Below are 13,280 nucleotides of genomic sequence, written 5' to 3'. Positions count from 1 at the left end.
GTGACCTGCGTGGGTTTTCTCCGGGTGCTCCGGTTTCCTCCCACACTCCAATGACGTACATGCCTGTAGGTTAATTGGCTTCGGTAAAATTGTAAATTGTCCCCAGTGTGTAGGATAGTGTTAGTGTGCGGGGAACGCTGTTTGGTGCGGACTCGGTAGGCCGAAGGGCCTGTGTCCGTGCTGTATCTAAAACTAAAAACCTTCGAGTTTATTATTCTGAACTCAGTGCAACGAAAAAAAAGTGTGAAATGTGCTGCGGTGAATTATCAGAGGTACCTGAGCGTTAAAATATTCACTAAGATTTAACGTTGACCTACGAAGCAGCTGGTTCAAATGTTATTTTTCATAAATGCCCAGTGTAATGTAAGATTGTCAACGTTAAAAACGTTTGTCAAATTTGTGGCAGTTTTGTGGCTGCAGAAATAAAGATGCCATTCCCAATATTCTCTTGTCAAACCTGAGCAAAATGGTCTGGCAGCCAAGAATGATTTACATACTATCTGCGGAGTGTAAATGGTCGCCATCTATCATTTGCAGGGTTTGTCAAGAAGGTCAGAGTAAGAATATAAAGAACAGCATCACAAATGTGTTTACAGCCATCAAAACGGAAGACTGCAAACAGAAATAAATATTTCCCCAGCTGCACGGTGTGTTTTAAATGACGTGCCACTTGACTATTAATCTTTGTCTGAGGCAGGGAAAGGTACAGGGCAAATGTAACATTGTGGAAACCCTCAATGCCAAGCCATTTTCTTCAGTGACTGACCCATCAGACTTGGAGATTGCTTCTAGTAACATCTAGCCAGTACCTACTGGCTCACATGAAGAGGCAACAATTGAAATGGATAATAACCTTACTGTGGACAATTCTCCCTTATGAAGTGAACTATCTCGATCATCATTAATGCTCTAATTATCTAATTTACCGCGTGATGGAGCAGACCAGTTTATACTTGGTTCCTCGTTACTGCGCTTGTAAAAAGGTCATGCCAAAAATCCTCAAACTCTTCGACTCATATTGAACAAATGCAACATTTTAGGCATACAGAGGCAGTCATTTCATTTATTATTAAAGGCTGAATAAATCTCAATGTTCTTATTTATATGTATCATTTCTATGACACTGGACTGACTTTCTGAGAAAAGCCAGGAGATGTAAAACAAATACCGTTATCGGAAGAATGTCATGAAGCTGGAAAGAGGTCAGAGAAGATTTACGAGGATGTTGCCACGATTCAAGGACCCTGAGCTACAGGGAGCAGTAGGGCAGGTTAATACATAGAAAATAGGTGCAGGAGTAGGCCTTTCGGCCCTTTGAGCCAACACCGCCATTCAATATGATCATGGTTGATCATCCAAAAACAGGACCCTGTTCCTCCTTCTTCCCCATATCCCTTGTTTCCTTTAGCCCTAAGAGCAGTGCATTGTTTTCAAGAGAGAGTTAGATTTAGGTCTCAGGCTAAGGGAATCAAGGGATATGGGAAAAATGCTGGAACGGGGTACTGATATGGATGATCAACCCTAATCATATTGAATGGCGGTGCTGGCTCAAAGGGCCGAATGGCCTACTCCTGCACCTGTTTTCTATGTTTCTAATTGAGCTCCATTGCCTTCAGTGGCAGAGAATTACACAGATTCACAACTCTCTGGGTGAAAAAGGTTTTCCTCATCTCAGTCCCAAATGGCCTATCCCTTATTCTTAAACTGTGACCCCTGGTTCTGGACTCCCCCAACAGCGGGAACATTTTTTTCCTGCGTCTAGCCTGTCCAATCCTTTGATAATGTTACATGTTTCTATAAGAACCCTTCTCATCCTTTTAAATTCCAACCCGGATCTCTGGCGTTGTGAGGCAGCATCTCCACCAGATGCGACACTGTGCCGCCAATATTTTTGATCATGTTTTCAGTTATCAGCAAACTTAATTATAAACTCATCTCCAAACCATTGATATACATAGTGAACAGATGGGGTGTCAGAACCGGATTCTGAATGTTAATTTTGAAACGCTCTGAAAATGATCCTCGACTTCCACTCTTTTTTTCATTAGCACCGATCTTTAATTAATTTTGTTATCTTCCTTCTAATTCTACACCTCTTAATTCTCTCCAGTTCTCTTCCATGCGATACACATGGACTTTCCTAAAGTCTAAAGATAGACACAAAAAGCTGGAGTAACTCAGCGGGACAGGCAACATCTCTGGGGAGAAGAAATAGGTGACGTTTCTGGGTCAAGATCCTTCTTCGAAGGGCCAAACTCCTGCACCTATTGTCTATTCAGACTGTGTCCATATCCATATTAGGACTGGGTTCCTAAAGTCCATATATATTACATCCGCTGCATCTTTTCTGTTATGACCTTAAAGTTATTTTTGAGATTAAAGATATAGTTTAGAGATACAGCGTGGAAACAAGTCCTTTGGCCCCACAAATCCGCACCGACCAGCGATCCCTATACACTAGCACAATCCTACACGCTCGATACAATTTGCAATTCTTACCGAAAGCAATCAACCTACAAACCTGTACGTCTTTGGACTGTGGGAGGAAACCGGAGCACCCGGAGAAAACCCACGAGGTCACGGGGAGAATGTACAAGCTCTGTTCAGACTGCACCCGTAGTCAGGATGGAACTTGGGTCTCTGGCGCTGTAAGGCAGCAACTTCACCGCTATGCCACCATGCCACCCAAGCAGTTTGCCTATCTGAAATCAATGCTGCTTATTTCCACTTGTGCTCATTGAGAAACATGTTAATTGCTTCTTCAAATAAAAATACATTAAAATTGTCTCGACCGATTAACTTTTCTATTATTCCCGGGTGAGCTCTGATTGCATTTACAGATGTGGTTTGTCCAGTAGGAAAGAACATTAAACCAATTAGGTCAATACTTCTCTCCACACAGTATAAAAGTCACAGAATTGCTGCCATGCAGTTAATATTTCACATTGTTAATATTATAAAGCATCTAAAGCTTTGTGCACTGGGATTTTTTCTGGAAATGTTTTTTCCAAAAGTCAGATATTTAAAGCTATATGTCAAAGCCTTTACCATACTGACTACAGAGATGAAAGATGCATGAGTTTTACGAAAGCCCTGTCAAAATTACATCTGTGAAGCCCTGTGTTAACATAAGATGTGCAGCTGAATGTGCGCAATGGATTGATGTGAAACGAGAATCAGACACATGGTCAATCTACACAGTGAAGTTGACACTCCGTTGGAGAAACCAGAAAGATCAATTTAGTTCATTCATTTAAAAATCAAAATACTGCAGATTCCAGATATCTAACATAAAATAAAACAACTAAATGCCAAAAAATACTCAGCGGGTCAGGTAGTATCTGTGGAGAGGGACACATGAGTTACTGTTTCAGGCTGATGACCTTTCATCAACATTGGGAGAAGTTAGAGATGAAGTCCATAAGTTCATAAGTGGTCGGAGCAGAATTAGGCCATTCGGCCCATCACGTCTACTCCGCCATTCAATCATGGCTGCCACTCCTAACCCCATTTTCCTGCCTACTCCCCATAACCCCTGACACTCATACTAATCAAGAAGCCATCTATCTCTGCCTTAAAAATATCCATTGACTTGGCCTCCACCGCTGTACGTGGCAATGAATTCCAGAGATTCACCAGCCTCTGACTAAAGCAATTCCTCCTCATCCCACTTCCTAAAGGAACGTTGTTTAATTCTGAGGCTATGACCTCTGGCCCTAGACTCTCCCACTGGTGGAAACATCCTCTCCACATCCACATCTACTCTATCCAGCTCAATGAAGCAAGTTTTAAGATGCAAGAAATAGAGGAAGGGATGAAGGGAACAAGATCTGTGATACATTTGGGGACCAGGGCAGAATGATTGACCTGGGTGGAGGTTTTTTAGCAGGGAGAGGGTGGTAAAGGTTTGACTGAAGGGGTTGTAAACAGTAGGAGATGATTGAATTCCAAAGTACGTTTGTGGAGATTAAGAACATAAACTAACCATTAGAAATGAGAAATCGTGACTAGAATGGTGACTATCTGAAAGTGTTGGATCTAGTGTTGATTCCTGAAGGTTGGAATGTGCCAATTTGAAAGATGCTTTTCCTCAGGCTTATGCTAAGTGTTATTGAAACAGTATAGGAAGCCAATTACAGAACGGAAGTGGATGGAAAATTAAAGTGAATGGAAACTAAGAAAATCAAGGCAACTTTTTTGACCTGAGAGTTAATTTACTAAATTATCCCACAGATTGTGAGGCGGATTGCAAGATGTATTGCTCATCAGACAACCATTATATCATTACTTACCTACTTTTAGTTTAGTTTAGTTCCATTTAGAGATACAGCAAGGAAACAGGTGCCGACCAGCGATCCCCATACACTATCCAACACACACTAGCTGCACATCTCGTATGTGTATGTGACAAATAAACTTGACTTGACTTGACTAGGGACAATTTTATATTCATGCCAAGCTAATTAATGTACATCTTTGGAGTGAGGGAGGAAACTGAGGATCTAGGAGAAAACCCACACAGTCATGGGGAGAACATACAAACTCCGTACAGATAGCACCCGTAGTTAGGATCAAACCCGTGTCGCTGGTGCAGTAATATAGGTACCAACTCCATTTCAGTGCCACTGTGCTGCCCCAACTGTTAACTTTTTTGCCTACTGCATCTTTTATAAAACAGATTGCTTAGCAGCATAGCAACCAGAGTCGTTGTCAACCAACTCATTCAATGTTCACCATCAATTGTCACAAGTTATAGAAGTAGAATTAGGCCATTCGAGTCTACTCCGCCATTCAATCTTAGCTGATCTCTGCCTCCTAATCCCATTTTCTTGCCTTCTCCCCTTAACCTTTGACAGCCGTTCTCGGCAAGAACTTGTCTACCTCCGCCTTAAAAATATCCACTGACTTGGCCTCCTCTGCCCTCTGTGGCAATGAATTCCACAGATTAACTACCCTCTGACTAAAGAATTTCCTCCTCACCTCCTTTCTAAAAGAGCGCCCTTTAATTCTGAGGGGTATGGCCTGAATTTTGGTGTTCTTAACTCCTGATTATGGATTTCGTTTTCAAAGAAACTGATATTGCGTGGGGTGACGCAATGTTATTAGTGTACAAACAAATAAATAAATATTCTCAACATGACTTTTTGTTTCGTTCTGCCCTTTAAATCTCTTTGAAACTTGGGCGGAATTGCATTAAACTCTTTGTAAGAACCTAAATTCATTCATTATTTACATTGTGCCTGATAAATCAAACAGAGATTATGATGGTCACCTCAAATAGAGGTTCAAACTAAATGTCATTCCCAAGAAGAATAAACCAATGAGTTAGTAATCATTAAATATGTACGAGGCATGGCGCACAGAATAGCACTTTCTGATTTGGTAACCTTGATGTTAGAGAAAAAAACCCTCAAAATTGTCTGCAATGTGGTTTTTCAAAAATCCTTCACCACTACTGGTGTATGATAGTCAATAAAGATAGACACAAAGTGCTGGAGCAAGTCAGCGGGTCAGACAACATCTCTGGAGAAAAAGGCTGGGTGACGTTTAAGGCCAGTGCCCTTCTGAAGGTAGTGAGTATATTGGCTGGTTGCATCGTGGCCTGGTCCAACAACTCGAATCCCCCAGGAACAAAGGAGAGATGGATACTCCCCAATCCATCACAGATACTGATCTCCCCACCACTGAAGGAAGCTATAGGAAGCGCTGCCTCAACACTCTGTCCAGCTTGGTAAAAGAAGCATTCCATCCTGGCCAACACACTAATTTCACTCCTACCATTGGAAAGAAGGTACAGGAGTCTGAAAACCGTGACCACCAGATTCAGGAATACCTTCTTCCCAACTATTATTAGGTTCTTGATCACAACACTAACCTTAACTATCAACTATGGACTGTCTTTGGTTGCACTAAGGACCTTAGGTTTTTTTTTGCACTAGTATTGGGGTAATTAATTTATTGTATTTGTATATATCATTATATTATCTATGTTTATGGAATCAAGGGATATGGGGAGAAGGCAGACACGGGTTATTGATTGGGGACGATCAGCCATGATCACAATAAATGGCGGTGCTGGCTCGAAGGGCCGAATGACCTCCTCCTGCACCTATTTTCTATGTTTCTATGTATATTGTGTTTTCAGGCCTGTCATGCTGCTGCAAGTAAGAATTCCTTGGTGCCTTTGTCACTACAGATGACAATTAAACGCTCTTGACTCTTGACATTAAAACTGATAGATTTATATTCAAAATACCAGCATGGCAAAATACATTTTAGCTTACCAAATTTAGCACTGATGCTGAAATTCATAGAAAAAGTGCTGTTATTCAATAGACAGGAACAGGCTTTGCTATGACATTTGTGTCGGAAGGAACTGCAGATGCTTGTTTACACCGAAGATAAACACAAAATGCTGGAGTAACGCAGCATCTCTGGATGGAAGGAATGGGGGACATTTCGGGTCGAGACCTTCTTCACATTCTTCTGAAGAAGGGCCTCGACCTGAAACATCACCCATACCTTCTATCCAGAGACGCCGCCTGTCCAGCTGAGTTACACCAGCGTTTTGTGATCATCTTTGCTATAACATATTTTCTTTTCCGGAGCCAGCCTTGAATTAAATCTACCTGGGATTTGAGCAGATGTCACGTATGTGATATTTACAAATAGCAGTTTGCTGCTGCAGAACATTAAGGTAAAATGATACATCTGGCCAGGAATACAGGAGAAAATGTAGATCAGTATGACTCAAATAATGGTATGGCATAAGACATTAGCTGCCTAATGGACCATCGCTGAAGTATTAAGTCATAAATGAAACTGAAAATTCATATTGAATTGTGACCATAATACTGTAGTCACCAGCTAATTTAACCCCTTCAACAATGTAATGTGTTTTACCATCCATCTAAAATTATCATTTCATAACAGATTTATTTTAATTTAGTTTAGAGAAACAGCACGGAAACAGGCCCTTCGGCCCACCGAGCCCGCACTGACCAGCGATCCCCACAGATTAACACCACCCTACACACACTAGGTACAATTTACATTTTTACCAAGCCAATTAACCGGCAAACCTGTCCGTCTTTGGAGTGTGGGAGCAAACACAAGATCTCGGATAAATCCCACGCAGGTCACAGTGAGAATGTACAAACTCCATGCAGGCAGCACCCGTAGTCAGATCGAACCCGGGTCTCTGGTGCTGTAAGGCAGTGGCTCTAACACTACGCCACCACCGTGCCACCATGTCATTTTATATATAATCTAACTAAGTTTTCCAAGTGATTGATCTAAAATTAACAGCGATCATTAAATGTGCGCTATAATGGGCTGTAACGAAGGACAAAGTTGAACCAACTTAAGCAATCCTCTTTCAGAGAGTCAACAAAAATGACTCTAGAACATAGAACATTGCAGCACAGGACCAGGCCCTTCAGTCCATAACGTTTGTGCCGAACTTGATGTTAAACTGATCTCATCTGTGTGTACATGTTCCATATCCCACATTTCACTGCACACCTCCATATGTCTATCTGAAAGCCTCTTAATCATCTCTCTGATATCTGCCTCCACCACCACCCCAGGCAATGCGTTCTAGGCCCCCACCACAAAAGACACAAAGACAAAAAGAAATATGAGATCTAGATTTCAACAAATCAAATGTGTTATTTACGAGGCTTGTAGATAGGTACGTGGATATGCAGGAGAGGGAGTGAGATAGATAATGTGCAGACAGAGGAAATTATTTTTCCTTAACATTACAGTTGCTACACGGACATTGTGGGCCAAAGAGCCTGTTTCTGTCCTGTACTTTTCTATGTTCCATGATCTAAATAGACATTGCAAATCTAAAAAATATTCTTTTTTCTAATTCTGTGAGAGAACAATTTCAATATATCATTAGTTAAATGATCCTGAGAAATCAAATAGTTATTAAATGCACCATATGCGAAATCTGCCTTAATGAGAAATGAAATTCCACAGATTTCACAGTTTAAGATTCGTTTAATTTAGATTATGGTTCAACTAAAGCCTGTGATTGTTTATTTTTAATCTATCGTTTATTTTGCATTGTTGGTAAAGGGTTGCACAGCGGTGGAGTTGCTGACTTATAGCACCAGAGGCCCCGGTTTGATCCTAACCGTGGATGCTTTCCGTATGGAGTTTGCACGTCCTCCCTGTGACCACATGGGTTTCCTCCGGGTTCCCCCGATTTCCTACTGCATCCCAATGAAGTGCGGGTTTGCCGATTAATTGGCTGCTGTAAATTGTCTCTAGAGTTTAGGATAAAACTAGTGTACGGGGAGATTGATGATCGGAGCGGACCGATGGGCTGAAGGGCCTGTTTCTGCGCTGTATCTCTAAACTACTAAAGTCGAAGATAGTGGAGAAGGAAAAGGAAATTCAAGGTTTGTTAATCACACTAAAAATTGCATTTTACTGGGCATAAGATCAAAGTGTTGAGTTAGAATAATATTGGAACAAGAAGCCTGCCAGAACTAATGCTTGGTTACATCCACTGCTATCCTTTATGAAGCATGACTGGCGGATTATTTTGCAAATGATTTGTCTTTAATCTGCCGTGGGGGAGAGTCAGGTTGCAATGTGGTGGGGGGACGAGGGTCATGTTCCCTGTGCTAAAGAGTGGAGCAATGTGAAGTGATGGCTTCAATGGCCTCCAGGGTCTCTGTCCAGAAGCTTGTGGGATTTTTTCCTACTTCCTTTCACTTTCCATTTCACTTAGGTGAGCAAATAAATAATTTGGAATAAAACAAATTCTTTGTATTTATACTGCTGGTTTATCTTAGAGATACGGCGCGGAAACAGGCCCTTCAGCCCACGGAGTTCACGCCAGTGAGCGATCCCTGCACATTTACACTCTCCTAATCACACTAGGGACAATTTACATTTATACCAAGCCAATTAGCCTACAAATCTGAACGTCTTTGAGGTGTGGAAGGAAAGCCGAGCACCGGGAGAAAACCTACGCAGGTCACGGGGAGAACGTACAAACTCCGTACAGACAGCACCCGTAGTCCGGTTCGAACCCAGGTCTCTGGCACTGTAAAGGAAGCAATTCTACCGCTGTGCCACCCTGCTGTGGCTGTTGCTATCATGTCCTGAATTCCTCTTTTTTTAAACAAAATACTAAATACACCTGCCCGGAATAGATAGGGTAAATGCACAGTGTATTTTATCCAGAGGAGGGGAATCAAGAGCCAGCGGACCAGAGGACATAGGTTTTAGGTGAGGGGGGGAAAGTTTTCATAGGAACCTGAGAGGTAACTTTGTTGACACAAAGAGTGTTAGTTGTATGGAATGAGTTGCCGGAGGGTTAGTTGAGGCAGCTACTGTCACAATGTTTAAGAAACATTTAGACAGGTACATGGATAGGATAGGTTTAGAGGGATATGGGCCAAACACGGGCAGGCACGGTGGCACAGCGGTAGAGTTGCTGCCTTACAATGCCGGAGACCCGGGTTCGATCCTGACTACGGGTGCTCTCTGTATAGAATTTGTACATTCTGCCCGTGACCACGTGGGTTTTCCCTGGGTGCTCTGGTTTCCTCCCACACTCTAAAGACATACAGGTTTGCAGGTTAATTGGCTTTGGTAAAAATAGTTAATTGTCACTAGTAGGACTTGTAGGAGGATGGTGTAATGAATGGGGATCGCTGGTCGGCACGGACTCGGTGGGCCAAAGGGGTCTGTTTCCTCACTGTATCTCTAAAACTAAAACTAAAAATACTAAAGGTGGGAGATGGGGCATGTTGGTTGGCGTGGGCAACTTGGGCCGTTTCCACGCTGTATGTCTCGATGACTATGAACTCTTTACTAGATCTCACTGTATTTAAAGCAACAATTGGCCACATTATAAGGTAGTCAATTAGATTGCAATAGATTCATAAAAATTAATTCTTGGTTTTTCTTGATATTATTCAGATTCAGATTCAGATTCAATTTTAATTATTGAATAGTGCCTTGAAAAATAATCACATCAGATCACGTGACTTATCAGCAAAAATAAACCAGCTCTGTTTATTTTATTGATATTTTGCTCCACCAGTTTTAGCACCTGGCATCTAATTCCTTTCATAGACTTCCTTTGGAACATTTATCCTTCCCGAGGGAACTTATTGATGAGTCTAATAATAAAACATAAGTGTTAAAACCTGCTGGTTTTATGCCTGGCCTACGTGAAAATGCTTACCTAACAACCCTATTATGGTATCATGTCAACGGCGTGTTTCGTGACCTGATCTCTGTGTAGCTTTTTTGGGGATTTCATCCGCTTGGGAAATGTTGTAACTTACTGGCAATTATTCCTACATAATGCAGTAGGAACATTTAATCCGGCATTACTGAAAACATCATAAGCTAAATGGGCGGTAGAGTTGTTGCCTCTGAGCTCCAATACCAGGTTCGATCCTGACAACGGGAGCTGTTTCCACATTCTCCCCGTGACCTGCGCTGGTTTTCTCTGGTTTCCACCCACATTCCAAAAACGTGCAGGTTTGTTGGTTAAACTGGCTTCTGTAAATTGGCCTTAATATGAAGGAGTGCAGACTTGGTGGGCCAAAGGGCCTGGTTCCATGCTGTATCACTGAAAAGTCACCTTGATTCCCCAACTGAACCCAATGTGCAGACGTGTCTGACCTTTATCTATGTTTTATGAGTACTGATTGATTCTTAAAGTCGTTTTGCCAAATATAATTGTGACTATCTAATGTATGAGTCTACTAAAGTATTAAGGTTGAATTATTTTTAAAGCAAGGAATAGTTACATTTTGTCAGGTTTAGATTCGTCATATTAATGATTCCTTTTGATGACAATGCAAGCTCCAATTTGTGGCAAGTTCAACTAAAGCCAAATTTATTTTCTTTATTAACCCACTGGGAGCGCTGATGATCCAAATTTTTTTTAAATTATTTTGCAGGAGCCAAATTGGATGATTTTATCCTGATTTTGAGGAAGAGTACATGATGGAAGTTTCATTGTTTACATTAGCTGAAGCAAATAAACCCTGAACTTGAAATCAGTTGCTAATCAATAGGATTTTATTGAAGTAATAAAATTACTTTGTTTTATTTTAAATAAAGTAAATAGTTTTACTTAATATAGAGTAAATTAAATTTAATTACTTTAATTAATTTTATGATAAATTCATGAATGGAAATAGGCTACTCATAAAATGATTTAATTTCCTACCCATTTAAACATCATTTGGATTGCAACCAATAGGTTATAACTACGTCCATGCAATGTGCAATTCTCCTGCATCATGCAGTTCCATGCATGCAATCCTCAAATGCTTAGAGCATACAGGGTATAGAATATAGAAATAATAGAAAATGGATGCAGGAGAAGGCCATTCGGCCCTTCGAGCCAGCACCGCCATTTACAAGGTCATAAGGAATAGGAGTAGAAATAGGCCATTCGGCCAATCAAGGCTGCTCCGCCATTCAATCATGGCTGATCTATCTCTCCCTCCAAACTCCAGTCTCCTGCCTTCTCCCCATAACCTCTGACACCCGTACCAATCAAGAATCTATCATATCATTCAATATGATCATGGCTGATCATCCAAAATCAGTACCCTGTTCCTGCTTTCTCCCCATATCCCTTGATTCTGTTAGCCTTAAGAGCTATATCTAACTCTCTCTTGAAAACATCCTGTGGATTGGCCTCCACAGCCTTCTGTGGCAGAGAATTCCACAGTTTCACAACTCTGAGTGACTAACTCTTTCTTCATCTCAGTCCTAAATGGCCTACCCATTATTCTTAAACTGTGACCTCTGGTTATGGACTCCCCCAACATTGGGAATTTTATTTCCTGCATCTAGCCTGTATAAGGAGTATATTCATCCCCATTCACCATCCATACCTACCCAGCTACGTTCAACTACAAACACGTTACGAGTGGGCAGTATGGATCTTGCAACAAAGATCAGGTATAAATAGATGGAAAATGTCCACGTGTTTATTATTTGAAAGCATCCTTCACTGCTGACAGTTTTATTGAGAATTCAGCTGGATGAGGCAAGGAGCTGCCAAAGACAGACACAAAATGCTGGAGTAGCTCAGTGGGTCAGGTAGCATCTCTGGAGAAAAAGAATGGGTGATGTTTTGGGTTGGGATCCTTCTTCGGACTGAGGTCATCTTTCGTAATTCAGAGTCTGAAGCAGGGTTCTGACCTGAAACATCGCCCATCCTTTTTCTCCAGACATGCTTCCTGACCCGCTGAGCTACTACAGTGCTTTGAGTGTACCATCAGCTAGATGAGAGTTCATTATGTACTTTGGAGCTGCAAGCTTTGCAGATTTTCTTTTCTCTTAATTACTTAGGTAAATGCTGCCGTGAGTTTTGGAACAACATAAGCACCCGAGGTCAGGTTGGAACCCAGATCTCCTGTGTCGTGAGACACCAGCATTACTAGCTGCGCCACAGGGCTGCCCTGAAAGGTAGATCTCTCTTCCTTTTACACACGCATTCGGGGAAGTGTAAATCCCTGAGCTAATATTCATCTCCCTACCAACATCACTGAAGTTATTCTAACTCAGTGGGTCAGGCAGCATCTCTGGAGAACATGGATAGGTGTCGTTTTAACATTGAAACATAGAACATAGAAAATAGGTGCAGGAATAAGCCATTCAGCCCTTCGAGCCAGCACCACCATTCAATATGATCATGGGTGATCATCCAAAATCAGTATCCCCATTCCTGCTTTCCCCTATATCCCTTAATTCCGTTAGCCCGAAGAGGTAAATCTTGCTTTTAGGTCGGCACCTTTCTTCAGGCCTACTTGGGACTAGTTTTCCACTACACATCTGATATTTGATTCCCTTGGCGTCAGCTGTGACTATTTAGAGCATTGACGACTAGCAGCAAGGAATAAATTTCCGAGCAATTATCTCCTCTTTTGGCATGTCACATTATTAATAGTTTTAGGTTAAGAGATACAGCACGGAAACGGGCCCTTCGGCCCACCGAGTATTGACAACTATCGATCTCCTGTTCAATTCTATATTAACATAGTTTTGCAATCTGCACACCAGGGGCAATTAACAGAGGACAATTAACCTACAAACATGCACATCTTTGAAATGGTGCAAGGTTGGTCTCTATAATGCCCAATACAGTTCCTGCAGCATTCTAACTAATTTTCTTTTAGGTTTTGGTGAAAGAACAATAAAAATAATAATGATGTCCCTCCAGTGAGTAGACTGGTTGAAAGCAATGCCGACAGGCTACTTATCTCGGTCAGATTCTAAGA

The 13,280-nt window shown here is 41.5% G+C and overlaps 1 protein-coding gene across 5 annotated transcripts in view; it reads right to left on the bottom strand.

Annotated features, from left to right (window-relative positions):
* The window catches only part of LOC129704505 (chemokine-like protein TAFA-1), a 366,980-nt gene that overhangs the window by 170,016 nt on the left and 183,684 nt on the right, over positions 1 to 13,280 (bottom strand). The window lies entirely within an intron of this gene.

The sequence above is a fragment of the Leucoraja erinacea genome, chromosome 16 (genome assembly GCF_028641065.1).
Source record: "Leucoraja erinacea ecotype New England chromosome 16, Leri_hhj_1, whole genome shotgun sequence".
In the NCBI taxonomy this organism is placed as follows: domain Eukaryota; kingdom Metazoa; phylum Chordata; class Chondrichthyes; order Rajiformes; family Rajidae; genus Leucoraja; species Leucoraja erinaceus.
The sequence above is the reverse complement of the archived record's forward strand: the minus strand, read 5'-3'. Positions and strand labels throughout refer to the sequence as shown.